Consider the following 8,273-nt stretch of genomic DNA (forward strand, 5'->3'; position numbering starts at 1 on the left):
GTGGATCTCTGTGAGTTCAAGGCCAACCTGGTCTACAAAAAGAAAAAAACCCTAATGAACAAGCAAACAAACAAACAAATTGTGTTCATGTTCTACACATAAATTTCTATCTTTTTTTCTTCAATTATTTTATTACCAGTTTTTCCCTTTGGCATAGGAAATCTCTCCAAGCTGATTCTAGTCCTTGAGAGGTAGAGGGAGGCAGATCTCTTATGAGTTTGAGGATAGCCTGCCCTACATAGTGAGTTCTAGTACAGTCAGGGCTATGTGTAGAGAAACCCTGTCTCTAAAAACAAAGCAAACAAAAAAGTGAAATCTTTCCAAGCTGTCTGTATGTGTACAGTGTAGTTAATGATCATTCTGTTCACCATTCCGAATTGAGGCATCATAGGTAAGTATGTGGCAGTTCTCAGTAAATATCTACACGTGAGACAGTGTCGTTTGCATTTCAGAGGGAATATGGTTACATTTCTTCTGGTACCATTGCCACCCCTGCCTTTCTACTCCTTGCCCTGCTCCTGTGTGTGTTCATTCGTGCGCGTGCGTGTGCATGTGTGTGCGTGTTTGTGTGTGTGTGTGTGTATGCATGACCTTGTTCTGGTTAAGCATTGTTTTTTCATTAGGGGTTTTTCTTTTTTCTTTTTTCTTTTCTAAGCATTAGGGTATTTTTTTTTTTTTTGAGACAGAGTTTCTCTGTGTAACAGCCATGACTGTCCTGGAACTTGCTTTGTAGACCAGGTTGGCCTTGAACTCACAGAGGTCTGCCTGTCCCAGTTTGAGTGCTAGGATTAAAGGTATGTGCTACCACACCTCGCACAGAACACAATTATTTTTAAACAGATAGCATATATAACAGATTGCATTTATTCAATAAATGTAAGGTCTAAAATAACTCATTAACTTTAATGTCTTCCTAATCCGAGGAGTGTTCTCTCTCTCTCTCTCTCTCTCTCTCTCTCTCTCTCTCTCTCTCTCTTTCTGTGTATGGCTAAAAGAAGCCAGGCACTGAGTTCAATTCCCAGTAACCACATGGTGGCTCACAGGCATCTATAAAGAGAACTGCCCCCCCTTTTGTCATGCAGCCATGCATGCAGGCAGAACATTGTATACATAATAAATAAATATTAAAAAGAAACAAGAAAGAAGCCGTCCGTCGTATTCAGACATGGAGTGGGCCAGTAGAAAACAAAGCCAGGCATGATGGCACACACACTTATAATTTTAATATTCTTGAGGCAGAGCCAAGAGAATCAAGAGTTCTAGGCCATCCTGGACAATACAAAACCCTACCTAAAAACAAAAGAAACTCTTCTCAAAGCAAAAATAAAATTCTATTAAAAGACAGGTGTTCTTAGCCCAGGTTATGAGGTTTGGGATCTCGAAGGGAACTCAGGAGTTTTTTTGATTCAATGATTTATCTTTTATTTATTCACCTTTTACTGAGAGTTGATCAAGAGCCTGGCACTCTGCTGTATACTGGGTATAGCAATGAACAGCCTCACTGAGGGCAAGTGAGAAAGCAGACAACCAAAGAGAAAACCTCGAGGAAGCCATGCGAGACGAGTAAGGGGCCAAGAGAGAAAGTAACGTGGAGTGGAAGGAGAGATGGCACTCTGCAGAGGAGCAGCAAGCGGGGCACTCGGTGACCTGTAGGCAGTTGGGTGGCTGGGATACGCTGCGCTGGAGAGCTTTGGCTGAAGGAAAGTACATGTAGGGCCCAGAGGCTTCTCTGCTACATGAAGGAATTTGGACTTTATTATAACAGGGAGCCCATCAAAAAGCCCATCAAAAAAAGAAAAAGTTGATAACGATTATTGGGCCTAGAGAGACTAAGAACCAGCAAAACCAGTTTGGGAACTGTTTCAGTTAGCCTCCAGAGAGCTGCGGAGTGTGTGAGTCATGACTGTGAGGTGTGAGGGGGAGGAAGGCACATTCAGCAGCCGGTGCTGACTCAGAGTTGCAGGAGGAGCACTGTCGTTTGGTTTAGAATCCTGACTCTAGACAGATAAGGTCATTATATTATTTTTCAAGTTGGAAACAGGCTCCACTGTAAGTGCTCTCCCTGAAGTCCTATCTACACAGGGGGTGGACTGGGGGGCCAGGATCTCAGGGGCCCCAACTAGCGGGAGACCCTTCCCCACCACCATGACCACTTGATGTTTCCCAAGCCTGTATGGTCTATGCTTGACTCTGAAATATCCGGGTCTGCTCAGCCCTGTGACTGTGGTTCTAACTCAAGGAAATTCTTCCAAACCTCCTGTCCTGAGATGCACACTGTCAGTGCATTGGTGGATGAGTCTCTGGTGTGTAAAGGGATCAGCAGATGGTGGCTCTAGTGGCCTTGTGATTTCCTAACACTGAGAACTGCAGTGTTTAAGCAGAGCTCACGCACTTACTAGATAAGCGATTCTGGCTACGGAGATTCAGCTTTTCGACCGTCGCTACTGTCTTCTCATTCCTTCCTTTCTGTAGTCTGCCAGGTGCCCAAAATCTCTCTTTATAGAAAATCACATTTCTCAGCAGGCTCTTTTTCTTTTTCCTATTTTTTGTTTGTTTGTTGTTTGTTTGGTTTTTAGAGACAGGGTTTCTCTGTGTAGTCCTGGCTGTCCTGGAACACATGCTGTAGACCAGGTTGACCTCAGATTCACTGAGATCCTCCTGCCTCTGCCTCCCAAGTACTGGGATTAAAGGTGTGCGCCACCACTGCCAGGCTCAGCAGGCTCTTCTTATCCATACATTATATTTCCTTTAATGCTTTCTTTCTAGAGCAAGTATAAGCTGGGAGAGCAGAACGTTGTAGCTACAACTTGAATGTTTTTCTTCCTTACCTGTCTTATTGATGAGTCTTGTTCCCCATTCCTACATACCCTTCCTCATCAAAGACTGAGAGAGTCTATCTCAAAAGGTCTAAATTTTTGAGTCCCACTGGGCTGGCCCTGTAAAATCAACAATTGTTTGTACTGTCATTACTCTGCATTGGAATGTGACCACACTTGTCATTCCTGGGCCCAGAAGGCGATCAGAAGTATCCCAGAATGTCCTGAGGTAAAGGCATCAAAAGTTCTCTCAAAGTCCCTGAGTCAAGACCTTGACTACTTCTTTGAGCCTCCCTCCCCCCCTCACTGGTGTCTCTCACAGCTGAGAAATATAGGAGAAACAATGGAATGGAGACATTTAGACTAACAGTGATCTAAAACATAGTTCTAGCCAGACATGGTGGTACACGCTTACAATCTCTGAACTTCCAAGGTAGAGGCAAGAGGGTGAAAAGTTCAAGGCCATTGGCTATATATGAAATTCAAAGCCAGTTCAAGGTAAATGGGATACACTACACACACACACACACACACACACACACACACACACACACGAGGTGGTGCATGCCTTAATTCCAGAGTTCTATAAGTTCTTGTTCCTTCTAGTTTAGATAGTTGCAGGCTAGCCAGGGCTACATAGTGAGACCCCTCCCCCACACTAAATAAATAAAAAATAAATAAACAAAAGTAAAAAATAAAGCATCAGTTCTTCAAATATGATTGTCAAATCAGTAACCTCTGCGTCACCTTGTCTCACTGTCAAGTTTGAGAACCCCTGTTCTAGACACTAGTTCTCAGACTTTGGTGTGCATCCCAACTACTTAGTAAGCTTCCCTTGATCTTATTAAAAAGGCTGAGCATGATGTACCACCTGAGAAGCTTGTTAAACATAACTTGGTTTAAAAAAAAAAAAACCTGAGCCGGGCGCTGGTGGCGCACGCCTTTAATCCCAGCACTCGGGAGGCAGAGGCAGGCGGATCTCTGTGAGTTCGAGGCCAGCCTGGACTACAAGAGCTAGTTCCAGGACAGGAACCAAAAAGCTACGGAGAAACCCTGTCTCGAAAAATCAAAAAAAAAAAAAAAAAACCTGAACTGAAGTGTAATCAGACTGGTGACCACCCCAGTTGTCAGCAGAGAGCCTTCATCCAGTGACTGATGGAAACAGATGTAGAGACCCACAGCCAAGCACTGGGCCAATCTCAGGGTATCCTGTTGAAGAGAGGGAAGAAAGATTGTACAAGCTAGGAGGGGTCAAGGTTATCACAAGGGAACCCACAGAAATAACTAACCTGGGTTCAAAGGCGCTCACAGACTCTGGACTGACAGCCAGGGAGCCTAATACGGGACCAAACTAGCCCCTTTACAAATGTGTGACAATTGTGTAGCTTGGTCTACGTGTGGGACTCCTAGCAGTGGGAGCAGGGCCTATCGTCTCTAAAGCTTTGGCTGGCTTCCACGAACCTATTCCTCATATTGAATTGCTTTGCCCAGCCTTACACAAGGGGAGGAGCTTAGTCCTACCTCAACTTGATGTGCCATCTTTGTTAACACCCATGGGGGGTCTGCCCCTTTCTGAACAGACACAGAGGAATGGATTTGGAGGTGGTGGGTTGGGAGGGAATGGAAGGAAAGGATGGAGGAGAAACTGTGGTTGGGATATAAAATAAATGAATGAATCCAATAAAAAATTTATTTATTTATTTTTTTAAAAAACTGAGCTATACATGGGATAAAACCGGACTCGCTGAACATAACGGACAATGAGGACTGCTGAGAAGTCAAGAACAATGACACTGGGTTTTGATTCTACTGCACTTACTGGCTTTGTGGGAGCCTAGGCAGTTTGGATGCTCACCTTACTAGACCTGGAAGGAGGTGGGAGGTCCTTGGACTTCCCACAGGGCAGGGAACCCGGACTGCTGGACTGCTCTTCAGGCTGATGAGAGAGGGGGACTTGATTGGGAGAGGGGGAGGGATATGGGAGGTGGTGGAGGGGAGGAGGCAGAAATCTTAAATAAATAAATAAATAAATTTAAAAAATAAATAAAAATAATAAAAAAAACAAAAACTGGGCCATAGAGATTGCTCAATGGTAAAGAACACTTGACTGCTCCTCTAAAGGACCTAGGTTCAAGTCCTAGCATCCACATGGCTAGCAGCCATCTGTAACTCCAGTTCCAGGGGATCCACCACCTTTTCCTGGTCCTTTTGGGCACAGTACACAGTACACAGACATGTATGGAAGCAAAACACCCAAACACATAAAAATCTTAAAAATTAAAAAAAATGGACTAGTATCTGGGCAACTATATTTTTTAGTTAACTTCCCTAGGTAATTCCAATATTTATAAAAGTTAAGAATAACGTGGTGATGTAGGAGGTCAGATGGAAGGGCTGTGGGAATGTCCCCCCAGGTTCCACATGGCAACTGATACGAATCTCTGGAGAGTTTTTAGAGGAGCGGGAGCCTGAGCCTGCATCAGATGACCTGAGTCCTGCACATCCCTGCTCAGAGTATCCAGACGATCCTCTGTCACGTTAACGTCAGGAAGCGGCAGAGCAGCAGGCTGGCATGTGTTCTCCGTGTTGGAGGCATATTAGATTGTTGGAGGGGCTGGAGAGATGGCTCAGTGGTTAGGAGCTCTTCTTGCTCTGGCAGAGGTCGCAGGTTTGGTTCCCAGAACCCACATGGCAGCTCACAATCAGCTATAACGTTTCTGGGGATCCGATGCCTTCTTTTAACGGCCACAGGACGTGCATTTGATATAGACACACAGTCCAGTAAAATCTCATACACATAAAATAAATCTGAGGAAGAATATGGGGAGTGGCAGGTGGGAAAAGGAGAGAAAAAAAAGGGGGAAGGAGCAGGAGAATAATGCCAGAGGGAAAGGAAGCCGGTGCGCGTTTGATCCCTCCACTCAGGTGGGCTAAGGCTGGAGGACCAGCTCCACTCAGGTGGGCTGAGGCTGGAGGACCAGCTCCACTCAGGTGGGCTAAGGCTGGAGGACCCGCTCCACTCAGGTGGGCTGAGACGGAGGACCAGGAATTTGAAGCCAGCTTGGGCTAAATAGTAAAACTACATTTCATCAAAAACACGAAACAAAAAAGACCCACCTTGGGAGTTTTTAAACATTACCTAAATCTCATTAAGCTACATCTCAAGAAAGTCTAGTTTAGTGAGGTCTGAGATGGAACGTGAATATTTTTCAAAATTTCCCCCATGTGATTTTAACATATAGGGTTTAAAATCATCAACCAAAGGGAGAGACAGATGTGAGTGGGATTGGGAAACAGGAGACGGTAAAAGAGTACCAAGGAGGGTGCGAGGCTGGGGAGTTCCTGGGGAGGTTAGTGTGAGAGCCGATGCGACAGAGGGAATTGTTAGGAATATTTTCTAACCGAGCTCTCTGCCGACGCAAAAATTCCCAATCAAGCCAAATCAAAACAAACCGAATTAAGACATATCCAGGTTTAATGGAAGATCTGCGCTCTCGGGTGGCCCCGAGGGGGAAACCGGGAAGCCGTAGAAACGCACCACGTGTTCTTCTTTTGGGGGATCATTTAAGTACCCCAGGAGTAGTCCTGACCCCGGGTGGGGTCAGGACCTGGCCTGCTGGGATTTGAAGTCCAGACCAGGCCTGTGGGCTAAGATAGATGCAAGGGACTGGGGCCTAGGCTCCCAGCCTAACAGGAATCATGGCTGCCGAAGCGTTTGAGTCCAATGGAAAGTTCCGCCTAACTTAAGCAGTTGCAGGAGGTGTGGTGAAGTAATGTGGATGCTGGGCACCGAGCTGTCATCTTTGACCTCTTCGGTGGAGTACAGTACATTGTGGTACGGGGACGGACTCACTTTCTCATCCCTTGGGTACAGAAAACAGTTATCTTTGACTGCCACTGGCGTGCATGGAATGTACCAGTTGTCACTGGTAGCAAAGATTTGCAGAATGTCTCTTCCTGCCGGTGGCCAGCCCACTTCTTGGTATTGACACCAGCATCGGTGAGGCCTATGATGAGCGGGTGCTGCCATTCATCACAACAGAGATGCTAAAGTCGGTGGTGGCTCGCTTTGATGCTGGAGAATTAATCACCCAGTGAGAGCAATGACCTTACAGAGAGAACAGCGACGTTTGGGCTCATCCTTTCTGACCTTCGGGAAGTTCACAGAAGCAGCGGAAGCCAAACAGGTCGCTCAGCAGGAAGTGGAGGAAGCGGAGAGGGCCAGAAGTGTGGTGGAAAAGTCTGAGCAGCAGAAGAAGGTAACCATTACCTCTGCTGAGGGTGGCTGCTCGCCAGCTCCTTGGCCACCGCAGGTAATGGCTTGATTGAGCTGTGCAAGCTGGAAGCTGTGAGGACCTTGCTCACCAGCTCTCTGCCAGCCAGGAGTCAGTGCTCCTCCAGCCTCCCAAGTGGAGCCTCCCCTGCTTGCATCTTCTCAGGCCAACTAGGCTGTGGCCTCGACCATTCTGAATAAAAAGCAAAATCACTTGAAACAAAGAAAAAAAGAGTACCAAGGAAACAGTTGCTTAGGGAGAGGTTAGCTGTAGAGTCTCCTTTTGAAAGTCCAGAGGAGAAGGTGGAAGGGTACCAGTGAGATGGTTCCGGGATAAACGGTACCTGTTTAATCTCTAGGACGCACATGCTGGAAGGAGAGAACTGGCTCTCAGCAAGCTGTCTTCTAACCTCCACGAATTTGCACCACCTGCCCCCACAAATGACAAACAATAGATAAACTTTGAGAAACCTACACATTAGGGCAGGAGAGACGGATCAACAGTTAGGAGCATGTATTACTCTTCCAGAGGACCCAAGTTCAGTTCCCAGACCCCACATTTAGAGGCTCACAACTGCGTGTAACTCCAGCTCCAGGGGGTCTGGCACTTCTTCTGGAGTCCACAGGCACCTGCACTCACATGCGCGCACAACCACACAACAACACATGCACAACTAAAAGACAGGAACAATCTTAAATCAAAAACCCTGAAGATTAAATAAAAGAAAAGCGGAAAGGTATGTCAGGAGCTTAATAAGGGAAGGGAAGAGATTTTTAGGCCAGGCTGTGGTGGTGCACTCCTTTATTCCCCCGCACTGGGAGACAAAAGCAGGAGGATCTCTGTAAGTTCAAGGCCAGCCTGGTCTACAGAGTGAGTTTCAGGACAGCCAGGGCCACACAGAGGAACCTTGTCGGGAATTCTGCCCCAAAGTCTATTAATTTTTTTTTTTTTTGCTACTGTAACATGCCACTGTTGACCAAAGTTTCTCCTGTTCTGGTTTCCCCGCCTCTACTTCCTGCCTGGTTGCCTTGCCTATACTTCCTGCCTGGTTACTGGCCAATCAGCATTTTATTAAAATACAAATAACAATTTTTTACAGGGTATAAGATCATTGTTCCACAGCATGCCACTATAAACTTAGTGACCTCAAATAACTCAAATGTCTTATCTTATAATTCTCAAG

The 8,273-nt window shown here is 46.0% G+C and overlaps 1 pseudogene; it reads left to right on the top strand.

The window, feature by feature from the left end:
• Positions 1-6,424: 6,424 nt before the first annotated feature.
• On the top strand, positions 6,425-7,922 carry LOC126491382 (prohibitin 1-like; annotated as a pseudogene).
• The last annotated feature ends 351 nt before the right edge of the window (positions 7,923-8,273 follow it).

The sequence above is a fragment of the Alexandromys fortis genome, unplaced genomic scaffold (genome assembly GCF_014885135.2).
Source record: "Alexandromys fortis isolate MF-2015 unplaced genomic scaffold, M_Fortis_MF-2015_v1.1 scaffold_233, whole genome shotgun sequence".
NCBI classification, from domain to species: Eukaryota; Metazoa; Chordata; class Mammalia; order Rodentia; family Cricetidae; genus Alexandromys; species Alexandromys fortis.